Below are 23,995 nucleotides of genomic sequence, written 5' to 3' on the forward strand. Positions count from 1 at the left end.
GGCTGCTGTGTATCTTCGTCCAGTGGCAGCTGACCTTCCCCTGGAGGAGGGATCCACAGAGAAAGCAAGCGAAGGTCGCAGCTCAGTTGATGCCCCGCCCCAGGAAGCCACCCGCTCTGGTTTCCATGTGTTCCTTAGAGGTGGGTCTCTAAGAACTGCGTGCGAAGGGATGCAGAATGAAGCCGCGTCTCCTGACTCGAGAATTTGGAGATGTGGATGTTTGTAAAGAGATGCTCAGTTGCTCAGTAGCCCAAGCTGGCTTCCAACTCCTAGGTTTTTAAGGTCTTCCGAGCTAGCATGGTGGTGCACAGCTGTAATCCCAGCACTCAGAAGGCAGAGGCAGGAAGATTGCTGTGAGTTCGAAGCCAGCCTGGGCTACTGACGGGACCCGCCGTCACTAGTCGAACAATACCTGAGAGGAGGGGTGAGGATGAAAGAAAAAACACACTTCAAAAGAAAAAAGACATAGTCATCCGGGCTCCTAAGACCGAACTACGAGTTTATTTTTCTCTTCCCTTTTCATACAACCCCCGAGTTTGTTACAGGTGGATTTGGTTGTTACAGCTGAGTTTGGTTGTTACATTATGACCCTTATCCAGGGACACCTGCTTCCCTGCTTTCCAGTCCCTTGGCAATTCCCCACCTTCATGGGCCTTCCTGTTTCTCGGGCCTACAGAACGTTCATCACATTCCAGGGCAATCTCTGAAGGTAAACATCCAATTTAGGTAAGGATGCGGTTCCTCATAACATAGTCTCCATACAATGGAGGGTAAGATTCAAAATGGAGTCTCCTTAGCTACCACCGCTCCCCACAGGCTACATAGCCAAACTCTGTCTCAAAGAAAAAACCAAAAAGCCACAAACAAAAAAATGACTTAAAAAATATATAACCACAATGCAATCACCACATCTATAAAAATTAACAAGTAGAGGGGCCTGGGATTTAGCTCAGTGGTCCACTGCCTGCCTCACAAGTGCAAGGTCCCAAGTTCGAACTCCAGTACCAAAAAAAAAATTTAACAAGTATCTTTTTATATTATCAAATACTTAATCTGTTTTCAATTTTTTTCTTCTTCTTTTTTTCCGGTTCCTAGGGTCGAACTCAGGACCTCATGCTTGCAGGCAGGCACTGTGCCGCTGAGCTACATCCCTGCCTGTGTTCCAAATTTTCATGATTGTTTCATAAATGTTTTTGTGTAAATCTAATCAGGATGCAAGTATGTTCCTTATTTGATACTATCTTCAGTCTCTTCTGATCTCTAGCTTCACTCTTCTGTTTTCTCTTTACTTTTCATATTTTATTTATTACTGCATGTTTACAGTGCATACTCATGCACCTTGTGTGGAGCTGGTGCCTGTATATAACACATCTTCATTCCTTTTTTGTCCCCTCCCTTCCTGTACTCCTCCTCCCTGCATCTCTTGATCCCTTTCCCATTTGAGAAAGATCTACCTCTCTATTTCTTTTTATTTATCTTTTATTTTGCTATTTATACTTTTGATCTCTCATATAAGAGGAACCATGCAGTATTTAAGCTTATGTGTCTGATTTATTTCACTTAACATTATGGTCTCAAGGTGCATCCCTTTTCCTACAATTGACTCCAGATTCCTTCTTTATGACACAGTAGTACTCCATTGTGTGTAAATACCACTTTATACATTTATCTGTTGATAGACATATAGGTTGCTTCTGAGATTTAGCTATTATGAATTGTACTGCTATAAAAATGGCTATGCCTATATCATTGTAATATGATGTCTTTAACTTTCTCAGAAAAATAGAAGGGGAATAACTGGATCAAATGGAGTTTCTAGATTTAGTTTTTTTGGCTTTTGGTACCGAGAATCAAACTCAAGGACTTACACTTGCCAGGCAGGCACTATGCCGCTGAGCTACATCCCCGGCCCTCTAGATTTAGTTTTTTGAGGAATCTCCATACTGATTTTCATAGTGGTTGTACTAGTTTACATTCCCACCAACAATGGAAAAGGGATCCTCCTCATCCCTTGGCCTCCCCACCATTTGTTATTAGTTGATTTGTTGATGATGGTAGCCATTCTGTCCAGAGTAAGACCAAATCTCAGTGTTGTTTTAATTTGCATTTCTCTAAAGGCCAGAAATGTTGAGCACTTCTTCATGTATTTATTGGCCATTGTACTTCTTCTGTGAAGTGTCTATTCATTTCACTTGCCCATTTTTTGATTGGGTCTTTTATTTTGGGGCATCTAATATTTTCAAGTTCTTTGTATATTCTAGATATATCTGAGAAACAGCTGGCAAAAAATTTTCTTACTTTGTAGGATTTCTCTTCACTTGGTTGTTTCCTTTACTATGCAGAAACTTTCTAATTTGACATGATCCCATTTGTTGATTCTTGGTACTATTTTCTATGCAACTGGGGTTCTGTTCAGAAAGTCCTTGCCTATGCCTATGGCTTCAAGAGTTTTACCTTTTTGTCTTCCAGCAGGTTAAATGTTTCTGTTTGTTGTAGTTACTTTTCTCATTGCTGAGACAAAATACCCAACAGCCAAAATTAAAGTAGGAATGGTTTATTGTAGCTCACAGTTTAGTGAGGTTTCAGTTCATAGTCAGCTGGCTCCAAGGCAGGGTGGCATGGCAGAGGGGCATCCCAGAGGAGAAACAGTTTATGGCAGGCAGAAGACAAAAAAGGCAGCAAGCCCCGAAGTAGTGAAACAGCAAGAGATGAAAGTAGCCCTCTTTCTGCACCTTATATTCTGTCTAGGCTATAGGCCCTTAAGGCTGGTAGTACTCACACTCAGAGTGGGCCTCCCCGTTATCCACACCCAGAACTATGCCAAATCAATCAGTGGACTAATTTAGTAATCACACACCCTTAATCTCAGCATCACACATTTGAGATCCAGCCACCTCTGAAAAGCCCCACCTATGATTGCATGAGGCTTTAGGGAGACATCCCGATATAAGCCATAACGCTGTTTTAACATTTAGTTCTTTGATCCATTCTGGTTTTAGTTTAGAACACAGTGAGAGATATGGGTCTTTTAGATTCAATCTTCTGCATGTGTATAGTCAGTTTTCCCAACACCATTTATTGAAGAGGCTTTCTTCCTGTTTATGTTTTTAGCCCACTTGTCAAAAATCAAATAGTCGAATATGCTTGGGGTTATTTCTGTATCATTTATTCTGTTCCATGGATCTACATATCTGTTTTTGTACCAGTACTATGCTGTTTTTCTTTTTTTTTTTTTTGGTACCGGCGATCGAACTCGGGTCCTTGTGCTTGCGCAGCAGGCGGCGAAACCACTGAGCTAAATCCCAGGCCTGTACTTATGCTGTTTTTATCACAGTGGCTTTGTAATATTACTTCAAGTTTGGGATTGTGATGCCTCCCACTTTGTTCTTGTTACCCAGCATTGCTTTTGCTATTCTGGGTCTCTTCTGTGTCTGTATGAATTTTAGGATTGTTTTCTCCAGTTTTATGAAGAATGATGTTGGTATTTTGATTGGGATTGCATTGTATATCAATTTTGGAAGTATGGGTATTTTGATTATACTGGTTCTGCATATCTAGGAATGCAGCATAGCTTTCCATTTTCTGATGTCCTATCTGATTTCCTTTTTCAGAGTGTTGTAGTTTTAATTGTAGAGGTCTTTCACCTCCTTAATTAGGTTAATTCCTAAGTTCAGTGGTACCTAGGTTCACGAACTTAACTCTTTCCATGATTCTGTTGCAAACTGAATTAGATGGGAACCAAATCAAATTCAATGTTGATCTTATTGGGAAATTTGATTCAGTTCATCTCCAACTTGGTTTGTGACTAGAATTGTGGAAAGAATTAAGTTTGTGGACCAAGGTACCACTGTACTTAATCTTTTTTTTTTTTTTTGGTACTGGGGATTGAACTCGGGACCTTGCGCTTGCAAGGCAGGCGCCAGAACCACTGAGCTAAATCCCCGGCCCCTACTTGATCTTTCTTGGCGCTACTATGAATGGTATTTTTTTCTTAATTTCTTTCTCAGTGGGTTTATTATTATTGTAGAGGAATGCTATTGATTTTTGTGCAGTGATTTTTGTATCTTGCTACATATAAATTTGGTTATTAATTCTGAGTCTTTAGGTAGAGTTTTTCAGATCATCTACGTACAGGGTCATGTCATCTGCAAATAATGATAATTTGATTTCTTTCTTTTTTATACATTATCCCTTTTATTTTTTTTTTCTGGTCTAATTGCTCTTGCTAATGTTTTGAGTGCTATATTAAACAGGCACAGTGATAGTGGACAGCCTGTCTTGTTTCTGATTTTAAATAATTATAGAAAAAAGTTTAAAAAGTTCCCCCATATCACACATACACACACGTATATATGTATTATATAGTATTGCTACTACATAACAACACAAATAAATTTCAGATGATCATTCAAATGTAAGTACCAAAACCTGAGAAGTGCTAGAAGGAAACACAGGAGAATTTTAAATATTCTCTGAATGAAAAAGGTTTTTCCAAGCCATAAAAGGAAAGACTGAAGCCAGGTATGGTGGAGCATTCCTGTAATCCCAGCAATCTGGCCGGCTGAGGCAGAAAGACTGCAAATTTGAGCACCACCCAGGCAATTTAAGCCTTAGTGAGACTCTATCTCAAAAATAAGGAGGGCTAGAGATGTAGTTCAGTACAAATGCCCTGGATTCAAGTCCCATTATTGGGGAGGGGGCGATGATTTAACTATATAAAAATAGAAAATGGATACCAAAAAAAAGAAAATGGAGGAGGAGGAAGAATAGAAAAATCATAAAAATCAAAATACAGGCATGGCGCTACATTTCTGTAATCCCAGTGTTGGGAAAGAGGGGAGACAGACAGACAAAATAATGAGATGAAGGCTTCAGTAAACTTTCTGGCAAATCCTGACAAGAACGAGTTAAACCTTTGCTGGAAGGAGCAATTGGGAGAGAGCTGATAAACAGAGCCTGGCCCCTGCCAGGTGCCCCAGCTAGAGAGTTAGTTGCCCCTCCCCAAGTCTAGTAAAGTACAAAGGAGACAAAATGGGGATGGAGCTACATACCAGAAAACTCACCTAGTCTATAAAATATATACTCACACCTAAACAAACACACACACACACATATTTCCACTATATTGGCACACTAGTCCCTTTTAATTGCTAACTCTCCCTTGTATGTAAGGTCCTTTTTAACAAACCTATAAATTCTAAAGATAAAGCCCAGTCAGGACAAAGAGAACCAAATGAAGCTTGCTTTGGAGTTTAGACGTAGGGAGTAGGGAATAGCACCTGTGTTAAGGGTCTTGGGTCCTGTGATCCATCTATGGCAGGCCAGGGAACCAATCAGATTGTGACAAATTCCAGGTAGGGGGAAGGGCCCTGGCACCCCATAAAAGCAGCTGGGAACAAAGGGCCCAGGTCCTGCATCTTTCCAGAGCCCCCTACCCTGATTTGGGTAGCTACCTATCTCCTCCTTTTTACCCCTTTCCAATAAAGTGCTGGATAAAATATCCTCCTTTCCTTAAATTTTGTATCTTTAACCCTTTACTGGTAAGGACTTTAAGATCTCAGTAAACAGCTCCGATGGGGAGAGCAGCGGAGCTGGAACTGCAGTGCACACCCCCGACTCTGACACCAGACCTCTGGGAGGCTAAAACAGGAGAATTGCAAATTGCCCACCTAGGCAATTTAGGGAGACCCTTTCTCAAAATAAAAAATAAAAAAGGAGGGGCCTAGAGATGTAGCCCATTGCAAAGGTTCCAGGTTCCATCCCCAGTACCAAAATAAGAGAGAGAGAGCAACGGACCAACAGACAGACACTGGAGTGCAGAGACCTGGGTGGTCAGCATGGTGACTCAGCCGTGCCTGCCCCTAAGCCTCCTTCCTTCTCTGATGAGGAAGAGTTTCCTCAGGCCTGGTGGAAAATCTAATGAGAATGAACGCAGAGCAATCAGCCCTCTCTCTGAACGTTGCCATGGAAACTGTGTGTGACTCCGGGGGCCGGGGGTGGGAGTGGCACAGGCAGGGTTCAGTCACACTTGTGGCTGAGAGCGGCTTCGCTTTAAAATGTTAGGGAGCCAGGCACGGTAGCACCTGTCGACTCCATGCCATGTGCGATTCATCCGAGAGATAAAGTCCAGGTCCTTGTGTGCAGCGGGCCAAGAACTGCAAGTATAAAAAAAAATGTGCCTGCCTCACAAGTGCAAGGTCCCGAGTTCAATCCCTGGTACTGAAAAAAAAAAAAGAAAAAAGCAGCTGCATTTATTGGTCATCCCCAGGGCACCTTGGTACTCACGACTCTCTCAGAATCCACTGTTTCAGTCGTGTACATGACACATGGTCCCTGAACTTCTATTGAAGTTCAATTTCCTGAGTCTCTCTTATTCTTATTTCTTTTTTTCTTTTTTTGGTACTGGGGATTGAACTCGGGTCCTTCTGCTTGTGAGGCAGGCGGCGGAACCACTGAGCTAAATCCCCGGGCAGATTATTATTTCTGCTTCTCTTAGTATGATGGAAGGAGGAGTGGCCCTGGAGAATCACCCAGATTCAAGTGAATGGAGGGGGAGTGGTCTCCCAGCCCCAACTGTGCTACCTGTACTAGTCCCAGTTACTTGAGAGGCTGAGGCAGGAGGATGCTGCTGAACCCAGGAGTTTGAGGCCAGCCAGGACAATGTAGAGACCCTGTCTCAAAAAGCAGATAACTTGTTAGGGACGGGACACCTTATTCTCCAGGAGAGAGACCTTCCTTGAAGGCCACCTGACCTGGCCATGAGTTTGGCATATTCTCTAGGGTAAGTCTTACCCTAAGGCAGCACAGGCGAGCCAAGGCCCCCCATTTCCAGGTAGCCTCCCCTAACCGCCTGTTTCTGGTATCCCAAGTCCATCCTCACAGAGCTATACTTTGGGTAGAGATATCTTAACCTTTTTGTTTTCTGAGACAAGGTCTCACTATGTAGTTCAAGCTGGCTTGGCCTCGAACTCATGGCAATCCTGTTCACCAGAAACAAACATCAAGGTGAATACAACGTTCCGAATTTTAAAAATGCAAAAAATAGTTGATATAAGACAAATAAACAGACATATGACTGTATCTTGTGCAAACAAAACAAGAACCGACTGGTTGAAATGACACCTGCCCCAGCGACACTGGGGACAGTCAGTATGGAAACAAATGCACGGCTCTTGTTAACTAAGAAAATAAACAATCCTAGAAGCGATACATTTAGCCTTGAGGGTTATTTATAGTCTGTGAAAAGAGCCCAAAATCTCTGCCCTTGCCAGCCACAGTGGCACAGAAAGTAAACCCAGCACTCTGAGAGGCCGAGGCAAGAGGGTCCCAAGTTTGAGCCCAGCCTGGGCAACTCAGTGTACTTAGAGAGACCCTGCCTCAGAACTTTAAAAGAATTAAAAAGTGAAAAGGATGCCGAATCTCCTGCCTCAGCCACCGAGTACTGGGATCACAGGTGTGCGCCAAGAGGGCCCATTGCAGGTATTTGTCCCGCTGACAAAAAGCCGATTGACACAGAAAGTGTGCTTGATAAATGTGTGAAAAGCAAGCATAAGGACAGAGTAGCGAAGGGACGGCGACGAGGAGCTTAGAGGACCTCAGAAGCCCTTGCGATGACTTCAACTTTTGCTTTGGGTCGAGTGAGCAGCTGCGGGAAGGTCTTGAGCTGAGTAAAGACAAGTGATCTGCTTCTGGGAATTCTAAGATCCTACCGAATGTGAGAAAAGCGGTAAGAGGGCTCTCAAATCAGCGTCACCTGCGGTCCGCTGCACCTGCCAAGGCTGACAGGAAGTCCCAGCCCCTTCTCTTGGTCTCCACTGTTTTGCATGCGCCCCACCCTGGCTGCAGCAACGCTGTACCGCCCCACGGCTCCTCTAGGTGGCAGTGCTGTCTCGCGCACCGGGGACGCCGCTCTATTTTGGTTTATTCGCAGGGCTGCTGGTCCTTTCCGAGTAGAGAAAAGCAGATAGCCCCTAGTCCTCACCCCTGTCCTGCCTGCCCCTCTCCGGTGAGGCCTCCCCGCTTGGCATAGCTGCCGGGGACCAGCCAGGCTACCGAGGTGGGCCCAGGCCTAAGCGCTCATCTCTGCCACTTCCAGGAATGGCCGGTGTAAGGAGATGGAGCCGGCTCTCCCTTCCCTGTTTGAGCTTCCTCGACCAGACGGATACTCATGCGGTTTTTGTTTTGTTTTGTTGGTTCTTTTTACTTCACAGAAACAAGCTGTCAGCCTGCTGTACTTTAACGTGTGAATACTAGGCACAAGACATTGCATCTAAAATTGTTATAAATTAAATAAAAGGGAAATCACATCAGTCATCAAGGGCTCCAGAATGAACAGCATCTTCATAACCTCCACGTTTATCATCTTTATTTTCTGGGTGTAATTTAATCAGATCATCAATGCAAAGAACGGTAATTGCAGCTTCTGTTGCAAATTTCAAGCTCTTCACTTTAACTATGGTTGGTTCAAACAGTCCTGCTTGCTTGTTGTCTCTTGGTTTACCATTGATCAAATCAAGACCAATCCATTTTAGATTTTTACGCTCTGGGTGAACTTGAACCTCATTATGAAAAGCCCTTAACTTTGCAACCAGATCTGTGGAGTCTTGGGCAGTGTTCACTGCCAGTGTGTTAGGAATGACAAGAATCGATCTTGCAAAGTGCAACAGCAAGCTGCTCTCAAGATCCCATGCTGGTGGCAGAGTTTTCAAGGTGTATGGAAAGGGCTGCTTCTACAGCACCCCCACATGGAACCACTGATTTGGACTCCAAAGCTCTCTTCACCACACAAAGTGCATCATGTAAAGAGCGCTCCATCTCATCCACATGAAATCATTGGCCCCACGTGAGAGAATCAATGCAGATGTATGGGCCTTAGTATTTTTGATTAAGATCAATTCATCATCACAGATTCTCTCTTGTACCACCTCTTCTGCTTGTCCCAACATTGTAGCTTTGAAAGTTTCATGGGCTGAGGATTTAGCTCAGTGATTCTGGCGCCTGCCTCATAAGCGCAAGGTCCCAAGTTTGATCCCCGGTACCAAAAAAAAAAAAAAAGTTTCTCCACCTTCCAAATTGGCCAAGGTTGAGAGGATAGTTGCTCCAGAAGCTTTAGCAATGCATTTAGGGTCCCTTTTCAAGACTCTTCTAACTGCCATAGCACCCGCCTCCGCGAAATACTTCAGACACATGTCATCAGTTCCACCAGTGGTCAGGATAACACTGGTATGTGCAAAACCCTGGGTTTGAGTCCCAGCACATTAGAAAATTTCTAACACCAAGTAGACTACAGTCAGGAACAGAGACACACGGACGGCCTGCTTTTAGCACGCAGGATCCCAATGTGACCACAGGCTTGAAAGACCAATCTAGGGACACCATCGCCGCCCCTCCTTTGGTCCCATTTTGGTCTCATGCACTTCCGGGCACTTTGCACAGTTACAGTGGAGGTCTCCAGTGCGCATGTCACACCAGCTCCTTCCAGGGTGACCCCAGAGGGGAAGCCCAGATGATTCGCGCCAGCTGCAACATTTGTCACTCTCCCCGACTCCAGCCCACCACCCCCATGGTGCTGTCCCAAGGCAGACACCCCGCAGCTCCTGTTACCTCCCCCAGAGCCCTGTGCCGCCACGCACCCTCTGTAATGTCTACTCAGAGGTCTGTCCCTCCCCAGACCCTGGTGGTCCCTGGCATGGGTGACCACATTCTGCTCATCTGTGCATAGGTGAGGCATCTGCCACCTAGAAGAGGGCTGGAGAAACATTCTGAAACAAACAAAAATGAGCAAATATCCCGATGCAGTGGACACACCTGTAATCCCAGCTACTCAGGAAGCTGAGGCAGAAGGATCACAAGTTTGAGGCCAGTCTGGGCTACAGAGTGAGTTCAAGACCAGCCTGAATTACATAGTGAGACCCTGTCTCAAAAGCAATTTTTAAAAATTAAAATTAAAAAAGGGTTGGTGATGTAGCTTAATGTGAATGCCTTGGGTTCAATTCTCAGTGACTCCCCAAAAAGGGGTGCTAGATGTAGCTCTGGGGTACAGGGTCCCTAGGTTCAATCCCCAGTATGGGGGTGGGGAGGAGCGAATGGGGACTGTTAGCCAAGTAAAGTAGAACCATCTTAAGGATGTTCATTTCCCACTCTGTTATTTATAATCAAGACCTGAGCGCCCTTTTCATTTTCTTCTTTCCCTTCATGAGTCCCACCCCCCAGAGGCTGACAGGTTGAAGCTGCCCAAGTACTCAGGGTGTCCAGGCAAGCTGGCCTCTGTCCCTGTGGGTGCTCCTACGGTCAGGTCTCTGGGCTTTCTGGGGCCTCCTTAATCCTCTTGAATTTTGATTTTTGCGGAAGTTTCCTTGAAGAACCTGAAAGAGAGGTCAGAGAAGGACCCAATAACATCACAAATAGTAAAAGAATCTCAAAAGCATATGGAGGATATGAAGCTGGGAGTGGTGGCCCACGCCTGTAATCCTAGCACTGCGGAGGCTGAGGCAGGAGGGTTGTGGCAAGTTCAAGACCAGCCTGGACTACACAGTGAGTTCAAGACCAGCCTGAATTACATAGTGAGACCCTGTCTCAAAAAAAAAAAAAAAAAGTATATGGAGGGAGCAGAGAGAAGAAAATCAAATCTTATTTCCAACTATATCCTCTCCTCTCTTCTTGCTGAAATCCTGGGAGATAGGGAGGTTGTATTATCACCCCAAATTTACAGATGAGGACTCCCAAACTGGCACAGAGTAAGGAAGCAAAATGCGCAATGCCTCATGGCGAGTTAGAGGCACAGTCAGGGCCAGACCCGAGTTTTCCTGACTTCTGGGTTTGTGCTCTGATTCTTTTCATTCCTTCCTCGAGCCGCATAGCCTGATTCCCAATACTTCGCTACTGGGCTGTTCGAAAACACTATTGCCAAGTTTGGGGTTTTTGGGTACCAGGGATCGAACTCAGGACCTTGCACTTGCAAGGCAGGTGGCAGCACTACTGAGCTAAATCCCCAGCTCCATTGCCAAGTTTTAATCTAGAACTGACATGACCTGATGTGATGGCACATGCTTGAAATCTCAGCACTCGGGCAGCTGAAGGAGGAGGATCACGAATTTGAGGCCAGCCTGGGCTGCATAGGGAGACCTTGTCTCAAATAAAACCCAAAACCAAACCAAAACAAAACAAAACAGGACGTAGGAACATAGTGGCAAAGAAACACCATGCAAGTTACTTTTCATTGCAGGGTGATTTGGTGAATAATCTTAACCCACTCATTGTGGGTTTCCTGGGAATTATGAGCTTTCTCACATGACAGTAGGGATGAAGACAACCTCATCTCTAACCGCCCCCCCCCCTTTAATTCCCCAAGACTTTCAAACTGAAAGGTAAAGAAACAAGCGAAAAGATGCCGAAAGGAACCAACCAGAAAAAAACAGGAGGTGGAATGTACACCTGTGAGACAAGGGGATGACTTTGTTAGGCGAAAAGATTTAAAAGACATAACCAGGTGAAACTCATGGTTTGAGAATAGTTAGTGATCTCTGAAATTTGAACATGGACTATTTAATCCAAGTAGTACATGCAGTGCAAATGTTGACCTGGAAAGGTCAGTACCACTGACTAAAAAAGCAAGTCAAATCAAAATCGCATATGCAACATAGTCTCGTTTTGGTTAAAAGACATGTAATGCATTAAAAAATGTGGGAAGTGTTGACAATGGTGATGACAAGGTGATGTTTGTATTTTCTTGTTTTGGGCCATCTGTATTTAGTGCTCTATGTATATAATAGTATAAATGTTCATTGCATGAAAACCAAACCTCTCAGCCCACGGTCCAAGGCTTCTTTCCTCCCTATTGTGCCCTTGCCCTGTGTCTCTGCATCTGCTCTTCCATCACCACAGGCCCTGTCTGCTCATCACCCCTAGCCTCTGCACCTTTCTTCCCGCTCCTCTGCCCTCCTCCATCTGCCTCCTCAGCCCTTCCTGTAAACCCGTCTCCAACCCACCTCCTGCAGACAGCCTGTCTGGATGAACACACCCTTAGCCCTGTGGCTTACAGGGCTCATCCATACCAGGGGAGCGATAATGACCGCTTCATTCGGATGCTGCAGGGGTCGGGTGAGATAAAGACGCAGAGCACCTGGCAGAAGCCAGCCGTGGCACTGCACACCTGTAATCCCAGCAACTGGAGGGGCTGAGCAGGAGGATCGAAAGTTTGAGCCCAGCCTGGACAATTTAGCAAGAGCCAGTCTAATGAAATAAGGGCAGAGGAGGTAGCTCGGGAAGAAGGCCCTGGGTTCAAATCCCAGTTTGAACAAAAAGTATCTGGCACCTGACAGAGAAAGAGTTTGGCCCAGAACTCATCAGATTCATGGCTGCTTGGCGTGCGTGACTTTTCTTTCTTAGGATCTGGGGCGGGGGTACTGCAGATGCACTGAGCTACATCCCGGGCCTTTTTAACTTCAATCTGAGACAGCATCTCACCAAGGTGTCCAGGCTGGCCTGAGCCTCCCGCCTTGGTCTCCTGTGCAGCGTGCCCCACTCATCTTAACTCTGCTTAACTGGCCTTCCTGGTGTGAAGTCCTGTTGCAGCTCTGACTTCCTCCATTTAAATTGTAGGCACAGGGCCAGGCATGCCCAGTCCATGCCTACTGCCACTGACCTGTTTTCTCTCTTGCTTGCCCTTGGGTCCGCGTGGGCCTGGGGAACAGCTGGCTAAGGTCACCCTGGATTCACCCCAGCCAGCCAGGGCTTCAGAGGAGCCTCAGGGTCCACTACAGGACTACAGCCTTGGGCCACCCGCTTACCTTTTCCTTCCCCAGCAGTTAGCAGGGACCACTGACTGCGCCCAGAAGCCTGCTCCAGAAGAGAGGTGGACAGGCTTACGGGGGCCTCTGAGGGCTGCACGTTGGCTGGGACCCTGCTCCCCACAGCCTCTGCAGAGGCCTGAGCAGCTGGGAAGGCGACCTGGCACTTCCTTTGCCCTACTCTCACCCCAGCCGGTAGGGGGCGCCCTGCTGCTGCTCTTCTGACCTCCACTTGCAATCCACTTCCACCACAATCCGCCTCTTCCCGCGTCTAGGCCTCTTCCCGCGTCTAGGCCTCTTCCCGCGTCTAGGCCTCTTCCCGCGTCTAGTCCTACGGGGAAGAACCCTGCTTTAACCTAACTGAAAAATGCAAGATTCCAAACCGCGTGTTCTGAGACTTCTGCTGGGGAGAAACCACACTGAACACTGGGAAACACTAAATGTCAGCCCTAGAGGCCTCTGGGTGACAGTGATTTTTCTTTCTTCCTTATTCTACTTCCGTGGACACTTTCAACATTCCATAATGAATACACCGGGGAGGAGCTAAAACTAGAAAAGAGAAAGTGGAGAAGGGGAAGGAAAGGACCGAAGGAAAAATGCTGGATGCAGGGGAGGAGGAAGGGAGGGAAAGGTCCTTGTCAGACTCAGGGTGGAGTCTGCCCCGGAGAACCCTGACTCCGCCTCGCCCCGCCCCGCGCCGGGCGCGGGCCACTGTGGGCCTTACCTCGCGGGACCGGACCGGTCCTGGCCAGAGGCCTGCATCTTGGACAGCCTCTCCTGCATGCCCTGGAGGTTGCCGTGCAGCCCCCAGGCATCGCACAGCTTGGGCAGACTGCCCTGCCGGGCCACCAAGGCTCCGCCCCGTGAGTCCACGTTCTCTGGGGAAGAACACCTGCAACACAACGGCCCACAGTCGGTCAGGATCGGTCAGGAAGGCGAGGCCCGACCGACCGAGCGCAGCTTTGCACTTGCTGCCAAACTGCTAGCGCAGAAAGCATGGGGCGAGAATCACAGATGGGAGGAGAGAGGACCCGGGGGCACGGAGGCCAGGCTGCCAGCTGTCTCTTCCAGGACTGCAGGATTGTCCTTCATTTTTTCTTTTCTTTTCTTTACTTATTTATTTGTATGTTGAGAATTGAACACAAAGCTTCACGCATGCTAGGCAAGTGGTCTACCACTGAGCCACACCCCCAGCTGGGCTGTCTTGTATGTTTTTTTTTGGTTTTTTGGAGACAAGATCTTACTACTTAGCCCAGGCTGACCTTCCTGCCTCAGCCTCCCCAGGGCTGAGATTACAGCCATGTGTCATCACACTTGACTTGGGTTCTCTTTTATTTTAAGCTCGTGCCTTCCATCTTTTGGGGGGGTGATAGCATCTGCTTTGTTTGTAATGAAACAATGGTACTTGTTTAAAGGCCCTAATTTAGCAAAATTTAAATTAAAGCTGGGCTTGGTGGTGGACACATGTAATCCCAGCACTCGGGAGGCTGAGGCAGGAGCATCACAAATTTGCAAATTCAAACCCGACCTGGGCAATTTAGTGATTCAGCAAGACCCTGTCTCAAAAAGTAAAAAAAAAATAAAAAGGACTGAGGATGTAGCTCAGTGCAAAGACACTGGTTCAACCGCTGACAACAATAAATAAATAAGTAAATAGAAAGCTTGGAGATAGTTTGAAATTTTTATGTCCAGTGAAATCCGGAAATCCAAGAATCATGAAAATAAAAACTTCATACTTAGAAATGAATCACTAGAGCCAGACGCAAAGATGCACACCATGGTCCCAGGTAAGGCTGAGGAAGGATCATTGCTTGAGCCTAGGAGTTTGGGGCCAGCCTGGGCAACACAGTGAGAACATGGCCCTTAGAAAAGATGGACCTGCCAGGCGTGGTGGTGCACAACTGTAATCCCAGCACTTGGTAGGCTGAGGCAGGAGGATCACCATGAGTTTGAGCCCATCTTGGGATACACAGTGAGTTCAAGGCCAGCTGATCTGCATAGTGAGACCCTGCCTCAAAAAAAAAAGAAAGAAAGAAAAGGAAAAAGATGGGCCTGAGGTGTAGCTCAGTTAAGAGTGCTTGCCTAACATGTGTGAGGCCCCAGGGCTCAATCCCCAATGTTGCAGAATGAACAACAACAGAAGGAATCACTGAAATGACCCAACCATTCCTTCTTCAGAGGAAGAAGCAGAAATGCAGAGAGGGAAAGGGGAGCTTGGTCAGAGCAGGGCTTTTATCTGAGGCAAATGGAATTCGAATGTGGGCCAGGTTGCTTGAGCACCCTGAATGTGGGATCTTAACAGAGGACCACGCTTCTCACTGCCATGCAGGGTTGTGACTGAGAATTACACCAAGGAGCATAAAGTGCCCGGTACACAGAAGGCTTTTACAACTCTTCCCTAGGATTACTGTTTTGGATCAGTGGTTCTCAAGTGTGTTTTGCAAACCCTTGGGAGCCCCCTGGAGAATGGGGTCCGTCTGAGGTGCAGAAGACAGAACAATGGATCCTAATGAAGCCTGGCGAGAAGAGCTCATTGGTGCAGCTCTGAGGACACCGACTGTCAAGGCCACCTGAGTCACATTCTGGGAAGGCAGAACAGTGGTGACAGTGACAAGGTCAGAGTCTGCCCGAGCTTTTGGGGAGGGAGGAAGGGAGGAAGACTAGGGGAGCACGGAGGACCTTTAGGACAGCATAACCATGGGGCAGGACACCGTCATGGTGGGTCCACACCATCCAACATTTGTCAAAAGACAGAACGGACAAGACAGCCTGAACGTTAATGATGGGCTTCAGCTAATAATAATGTATCGACATTGGCTCATCAGTGGTAACAAATGGACCTGCTAATAACTGGGGAAGCACAGGTTGGGGGGATGGATAGGGGAGCTCTGTACATTCCACTCAATCTTCCTATCAACCTAACACTGATTTTTCATTTTGCTTTTTTGTTTGTTTTTGGTACCAGGGGTCGAACTCAGGACCTTGCACTTTCGAGGCAGGCAGCGGCACCACTGAGCTAAATCCCCAGCTGTTTGTTTGAGATACACTCTCCCTATGTAGCCCAGGCTGGGCTCAAACTCATGATCCTCCTGCCTCGGCCTCTGAATGCTGGGATCGTAGATGTGTGCTTCTACACCTGGCAACCTAAAACTGCTTAAGTCTATTTAATCCCAGCTCTCTGGGAGGCTGAAGCAGGAAGATCTTAAATTCAAACCCAGCCTTAGCAGTGCAACAATTTAGCAAGAACTTGTTTCAAAATAAAAAATTGGTACGGGGATTTAGCTCAGTGGTTCCACTGCCTGCCTTGCAAGCACAAGGTCCGGAGTTTGATCTCTAGTACCAAAAATTAAAATAAAAACCAAAGTGGGTTTTTTTTGAGGGGAGAGTGCAGCTCAGGATGAAGGCCCTGGGTTCAAACCTCAGTACAAAAAAAAAATTGACACTTGTTAAGCTTTGATGTATTATCAAAGAAAAATATTCACAATTATCTAGAAACACTAATAAAATACTCTCATTTCTGAGTATGGATCTGTGTGAGGCTGGGTTTTCTTTATGTATTCCTTTTTGTTTGTTTGTTTTTTTAAGAAAGGGTCTTACTATGCAGTTCAGGCTGGCCTTGAGCTCACTGAGACCCTCCTGCCTCAGACTCCCAAGTGCTAGGATTACAGGCGTGCACCACCATGCCAGGCTTCCTTTATGTACTTCAACCAAGGGAATATTCCAGAAGACACTGACTGCAGGCGCTGCTATGAGAATCCAGCTGCCTTCTAATAAGCCAGAACTAAAGAGATTTGCAAAAATGTAAAATGCAACTACTCTTCTATTTTCTTTTTTTGTTTTGGAAAATATAGTTATTTTTTCATAAAATATGTTAAGATGTAATGGGCTCCTTGATTTTTAAACAAATTGGAAAACATATTAAAATTATCTTTCTTCAGTTCTCATTTTGACTAGGGTAAACGTGAATAGCCATAACCCACATAAACAGATGTCTTTGGGCTTCTCAGGGATGTTGAGGATACACATGGCCCGACACCAAAGCATGTGACAGCCCCCATTTCGGAACACAACCGAGCCAGGCTCTGCTGACAGAACCCGGAGACCCCCAGGCAGGGCGGCCCCAACCGTTCCCGCCGTGGCCCCTCCGGGCCACCGTCTCATGACCGCTGCAGCCTCGGATTCCCCACTTAAGCCACATCTCCCCTGGAGCCCTGGGTTCCCTCGCCAAGGTTGACCCTGGCGTGGCGGCCACCGGACTGTTCCTTGCAGGCGGCCGAGCCTCGCCTCGCTCTCTCTCGCCACCTAGCGGCGGCCGCGGTACAGGACGGGGCTACGCTGGCTCTGGCGGGCTCTGGCGGCTGGCTGCGAGGCCGGGTGCATTTGGACGAGGTCCCTTTGTGTCCCATGACTCATTTTAATCTGTCCTCTGTGACATCACGTTTAGCATGATGGGGTTTAAAATTGCCACTTACTGTATCCAAACTGGAAGGTTTGCTCTTTGAGCATTGATTCAGGATTATTTTGCAGCTATTAAAAATAATGTTAGAAAAAAAATAATAATTATGTTGGCAAGGGGGAGATATAAGGAGCCCTGTGTACAGTTTTATTGGGAGCAGTAGTTGGTAAGCAGTATTTCAAAATATTAAGCGTACTTTGTCTAGGGATTCATGTTAAGGAGAGAAGATGATGACAATAATGATCTATTCAATTGTTTTTGAGACAAGGTCTCACTTTTTAGCCCAGGTTGGCCTCAGACTCGAGGTGATCCTCCTGCCTCGGCCTCATGAGTACTGGGATCACAGGGATGCGCCACCACACCCGGCTAATAGTGGTATTTTAGAAGCAACTGAAATGTGGTATTTTTATAAAGGCATTAAAATTTTACTTTTTTTTTTTTTGTATCAGGGATCAAACTCAGGACCTTGCACTTGCGAGGCAGGCAGCGGAACCACTGAGCTAAATCCCCAGCCCTAAAATTCTACTTTACATCTCTACTTACTCACATGGAAATAGGTACTAAATCAGCATATGCAGTGTTAAGGTTTGGGTCTGTGATGTCCCAAAAGCTCTTGTGTCCTGAGATGGGACTACTGGGGAGTGATTCCATGATTAGTGCTCTAACCCATTAGCCCATTGCTAAGAGTCTTATTGGGAGGTGATGGAAACAGGAAGTTGAGCCTAGCGAAGGAAACAGGAAGTTGGGCCTAGTGAAGGAGACAGATTGTGGGGCTGTCACCTTGGGGTCTGTACCCAGTCCCCAGCCCCTCATCTATGATGCTTTCCCCCCCCTCTGCTTCCCAGTTGCCATGAGGTGGGTGGCTTTCCCCACTGCACACTTCCACCCAATGTCCTGCCTCATTTTGGGCCCTATGACACTGGCCACCAGGCCTGGCCATCCCATTTTTGGATATGCATTGAAAGGAGTCTCGAAGGATACACTTCAACATATTGAGGGTGATTTTTCACTGTCTTTGTATATTGTCTGCATTTTAAGAAAATAATATGCTTTGCTTTTACAGTCTGAAGAGAATCTGTTTTTTAAAGCTACTCATAAGATTAAATAACATAATTTAAAACATTATATAACACTATTTAAAAAACAGGATGCAAGCCGGGTGTGGTGGTGCACATCTACAGTCCCAGCTACTGGGGAGGCTGAGGCAGTAGGATCACAAGTTTGAGGACAGCCTGGGTAACTTAGTGAGATTTAGTCTCAAAATACAAAAGAACCTGGGTGTGCACACCTGTAATCCTAGCATTTGGGAGGCTGAGGCAGGAGGATTGCTTGAGTTTGAAGCCAGACTTGGCTACGTAGCGAGGCCCTCTCTCAACAAACCAAAAAATTAATAAATAAAAAAAGGCTGAGTGTGTAGTTCAGCGTTCCCTGGGTTTAACCTTCCAGTACCACAAAAACAACAGAACAAAACAATCCCAGCATACAAGAGTATATGTACAACTCGCGAGTGGACATGAATATAGACTGAGACTGGGAGAAAATAGTGAACAAAAAGAAGCAAGGAATTGAATATATATACAAATCTATGTGTATGTGTGGTGTGGACGTCCCAGCCTGTCTCTCAGCCCGCCCACCCCTTCTTTCCAGTCCTGGAGCCTCGGCAAGCCTGGGTTCTGGATCTCTTCCCTATTCCTATAATGGTTTCATTGTCAGCCCTGGAGCGCAGCCTGAAGAGACAATTGGAGCTCACAGAAGCAAGGAATAGTGGTTCAAACACAGCAAAACAAAACCCCATTGCCTGTGAGGCGCATTCTTCACAGTTCAGGCAGCATAAAATGACTGGATGGGGCAACTCGGCTTATTCAACACAGTTCTTCTCTGCAATACTTATTTTCTAAACCACTCCCCCCAAACAAAACCCTACCCGTGTTCTCGGGCACCTGGCAGGTATGCGGGTGTGGGCTGCGGGGTGTTCCTGTGCCCACCTCCAGGTGGCAGCTTGGTGTGCTCCTTGTGGCAGAAACTGGTTTCCTAACATCCTGTCCACCCCACCCCTCGGGTCCACACGATAGCACTTGGAGGTTGTTAGACATCCTGAATTAACTGAACGTGGAAAATGACTCAGTGACTACACCTTACACTTTCCCTTGTAGATCTGAAGATCTGTCCACCTGTCTCTGGGTTAAACAGTGACAAAGAAATGTTTTATTCACTCAAATACCTTTCCTATATCCCTTTGTTCTACCACCCCCCTTTTCTTTTGGTCCTGGGGATTGAACCCAGGCCTTTAGATTGAGCTTTTTATCTGGCATATTTTATTTTATTTAATTTTTTATTGTAAGACCAGGCCTCACTAAGTTTCTAAATTGCCCAGACTGGGCTCAAACTTGCACTCCTCCTGTCTCAGCCTCTCAGAGTGCTGATAGGAATGCACCACCACGCCTGGCTGCCTCTTAATCTTTTTTTTTTTTTTTTTGTACCAGGGATCAAACTCGGGTCCTTGTGCTTGCGCAGCAGGCGGCAAAACCACTGAGCTAAATCCCCGGCCCTGCCTTGTAGGGGACAGGGGAAGGGGACGTTACCAGAACCTCTGCAGTGAGTCCTGGTCTCCTGCGAGCCACGGCAGCACACGGCGAATTACAGGAAAGGTAGAAAAATGAGGCCGAGAAGAAGCTGAGCTTTGGGTCTGATCAGTGCTGCTCTGGGCAGCAAAGACAAAGCCCCCAGCTTACCACACCTTTTATTCAGTACATCGGGAGAAACAAATGTAACAAATGACTTGCAGAGAGTTCAACAGTTCACATTGGGATAAACAAGGTGTAACGGAAGGCTTGCAGAGAGTTCAGTACATCTCCGGCAAACAAGATGTTAATCAGTCCAAGAACAATGAGGAACTGAGCAGATGTTTGTTCTCCCAGGATGTTTCTTGTCCTGGAGAATCACAGCATTACTGGATCACTGAAGTCTCAGTTGTGACCGGAGGCCAAACTGGAGTTATTCTGTAGCTGGGCTGTAGGCAAGAGAACTAGGCTAACCAAATGATTTTTTCCTAGAATTATGTAGCATTGCTCCCAACACTGCCTCTTAGTCTTGCTGGAAACAATTCAGTTATCCAATCAAAAGTGTATCAAGACCCCCAAAAAGGGAGGCCACTGAGATGCCCATCACAGCTGTGGTGTTGGATCTGCGGAGCAGGCCAACAGCTCAGGCTGAGGACCAAGGCATCCCCACTCCAGGGCCACCAGGGTCTGAATTCCTGCCTAGGACTGAGTCTCTGTGTGATTCGCTGGTGAGCTTGAGGGAGTTGACAAACCTTGGGAACTGGCCAGCGAAGAATAGGGGAGGAGTCAGCAGAGAGGTCTGTAGTACCAAAGACCGGAGGAAGCAGTGACCTGAAGGTGTCACGGAAGGGTGTGGACCTTCTCAGCAGTGGTTTCGAGGGTCAGAGGTGTCCCGATGATATAGGAAAAATATAAACCCCAACCTGTCAGATGTCAGATGTGGCGAGTTTGTGGTCTCACAACATCAGGGAATGAAGTCACAAACCAAAGGAGGAAGTTAGGAGAGTTTTATTGGAAATAAGGAGAAGGAGAACAGCGTCTGGATTTCCAGGAGGGTAATTTATATAACAAAATCACACTGTTGGTACAACACAGGTCAAACTACAATTAACCTCTCGGATTACAAGTACAGTCGCTTAGCTAATACTGATTCAACAGGGAAAGGAGTCACATACTGAGGGAACATGGAAAGAACAAAAGTTTTGTGGGGAAGGGAGGGGAGGAAGGGCCCGGATGTTCCGGTCTGATGCCAATCTATAGGGCCCACTGGACCAGGTGGTTTGATTACAGTAAAATCTCAAATTGTAGTTTATCTCTAGGGTGGCCCACAGGCATAACTATTGTGTCTCCAGCTTGAGGCCTGGTTCTCTTCAGGCCTCCCCCAGCCACAATCCCAATGTCTTTATTTTTTGTGTGTGTTGACTTCTTTGAGCACCTGATCCCTCTCTGACCAAATATGAATTTCTGTCTAATTTAGCTGTCTATTCAAACCAAAAACTGACGTCATACTAAAAGGACAAAAACTGAAAGCTTTCACTCTAAAGCCAGGAACAAGACAAGAATGTCATGTCACCACTCTTATTCAACGTAGTTCCGGAAACATTAGCCAGAGCAATTAGACAAGAGAAAGAAATAAAAGGGAATAAGGATAGGAAAGGAAGAAGTTAAATTATCATTATCTGCAGATGACATGATACTCTACATAGAAGACCCCAAAAGCTCCACAAAAGACTTCTAGATTTGATAACCAAATTCAATAGCATAGCTGGATACAAAGTCAACACTCCAAAGTCAATAGCATTCCTGTACACAAATAACAAACTCACTGACAGAGAAATTAGGGAACAACACCTTTCATAATAGAATCCAGAAAAAAATGAAATACCTAGGAATACAACAAAGGAAGTAAAAGACCTCTACCTCTACATTGAAAACTACAGTACTCTGAAAAAGGAGATCAAAGAGCATATCAGAAAATGGAAAGATATCCCTTGTTCTTGGGTAGGAAGACCCAATATAGAGAAAATGGCCATACTTCCAAAATTGTTATAAAGATTTAATGTAATCTCAATCAAAATACCAATAGTATATCTCACAGAATTAGATAAAACAATCTTAAAGTTCATTTGAAAACAGGAGAGACCTAGAATAGCAAAGGCAATTCTGGGCAAAAGGCAAAGTGGCCAGAGATGTAGCTCAGCAGTGCCTGCTTGGCAAGCACAAGGCCTTGAGTTTGATTCCCAGTGCAAAAAAAAAAAAAAAAAAAAAAAAAAAAAGTCAAAGGGAAAGCAGGGGGTACCAGAATCCCTGACTTGAAATTATACTACAAAGCTACTATGATAAAAACAGCATGAAAAACAAAGCATGGTACTGGCAAAAAAAAAAACCAGACCCGAGGAACTGACTAAAAGATGCAGAAACAACTCCAGACATACTCAGTCACTTTATCTTTGACAAAGGAACCAAACAACTTCTCTGGAAGACAGATAGCCTCTTTAATAATTAGTCCCAGAAAAACTGGCTTTCCATATGCCAAAGATTGAAATTTGACCCATATCTTTTACCATGCACTAACCTAAAGTCAAAATGGATTAAAGATCTAATATTTTCTTTGGTGCCAGGGATCAAACTTGGGGCCTTGCACTTGCAAGGCAGGTGGCAGAGCCACTGAGCTAAATCCCCGGCCCTAAAGATCTAAATATTAAAACAGAAACATTTAATTTGCTGGAAGAAAGAATAGGTAGAACTCTCAAAGACATTGATATAGGCAAAGACTTTATGAACAAAACCCTGATTGCACAGGAATTATCACAAAGAATCAACAACTGGGATCTTATCTTACTAAAAAACTTTTGCACAGCAAGAGAAACCACCAACAGAATGAAGCGACAACCCACAGTGTAGGAAAAAAAAATTTTTCCAGCTATTCCTCAGACAAAGGACCACCATCTAGAAAATACAAAGAACTCAAAAACACTAGACCCCCAAATTTAAAGACCCAATCCAAAAATGGGCATCTGAAATGATAGACACTTCTCAGATGAAGAAGTAGAAAGAGCAAATAAGTATAGGAAAAAATGTTTAATATTACTGGTCATTCAAGAGATGCAAATTAAAACAATGCTGAGATTCCATCTCACTCCAGAAAGAATGGCTATTATCAAGAAATCAACCAATAAAGGCTGGAGGGGCTGTGGGGAAAAAGAAACCCTTCTTCATGGTTGGCGGGAGTGTAGACTGGTGCAACCACTGTGGAGATTCCTCAAAAAACTAAAACTAGAGGTTCCATTTGACCGAGCTATTCCTCTTCTTGGTATCTTCCCAAAAGAATTGAAAGCATCATACTACAGTGACATATGCACACCCATGTTTATAGAGGCACAATTCGTAATAGCTAAATCTTGAAAACAGCCCAAGTGTCCATCAACTGACAAGTGGATAAAGAAGATTTTTAAAAAATATACAATGTAGTCCTGCTGTGCCATTAAGAAGGATGAGCTTGAGACATTTCTAGCTAAATGGATGCCACTTGAGATCAAACTCTTAAGTGAAATCAATTGGACACACATGTTTAAATACTGCATTGTTGTCGGGAGCAATGCTACATAATTTTAGGGAAAAATCATTTGATTAGGCCTAGTTCTCCTGCCTACAGGCCAGCTATGGCATTTCGAGAGCTAATTCCATTTTGGCCCCCGGTCACAACTGAGACCTCAATGATCCGGTGATGCTGTGATGCTCCAGGATGAGATTACGCCAGCTGAAGACATCCTGGGAGGAACAAAATCTTCATCTACTCAGTTCCTCATTGATCTAGGAATTCCCCTGCTCTCCAGTCATTTGTTACATCTGTTTCTCCCGATGTACTGGATAAAAGGTGGGGTAACCTGGGGGCTTTCGTCTTTGCCGCCCAGAGCAGCACCAATCAGGCCCAAAGCTCAGCTTCTTCTCAAAGTCTCAGTTTTCTACCTTTCCTGTATAATAAGTTAATTTGCCTTCTGTTGCCGTGGCTCACAGGAGACTAGGACTTACTCCAGAGGTTCTAGTAATGTCTCCTTTCCCTCTTCCCTACACATTGTTTCTGGTGTGAGAAACCGGAAGTGGAAAAAAGGACTAAAATGTTTAATAGATACTGGGAAATGGGAAGAAAATGTTCAAATGAGAAAGGGAACAAGGGAGGAGAGAGGAAG

General features: G+C 45.6%; 1 pseudogene; it reads right to left on the reverse strand.

The window, feature by feature from the left end:
• Positions 1 to 466: 466 nt before the first annotated feature.
• On the reverse strand, positions 467 to 8,981 carry LOC147823782 (T-complex protein 1 subunit alpha pseudogene; annotated as a pseudogene).
• Positions 8,982 to 23,995: the final 15,014 nt, after the last annotated feature.

This window comes from Heterocephalus glaber, unplaced genomic scaffold, assembly GCF_053883595.1.
Source record: "Heterocephalus glaber isolate CG9 unplaced genomic scaffold, H.glaber_assembly_v1.0 deba00001564, whole genome shotgun sequence".
In the NCBI taxonomy this organism is placed as follows: domain Eukaryota; kingdom Metazoa; phylum Chordata; class Mammalia; order Rodentia; family Bathyergidae; genus Heterocephalus; species Heterocephalus glaber.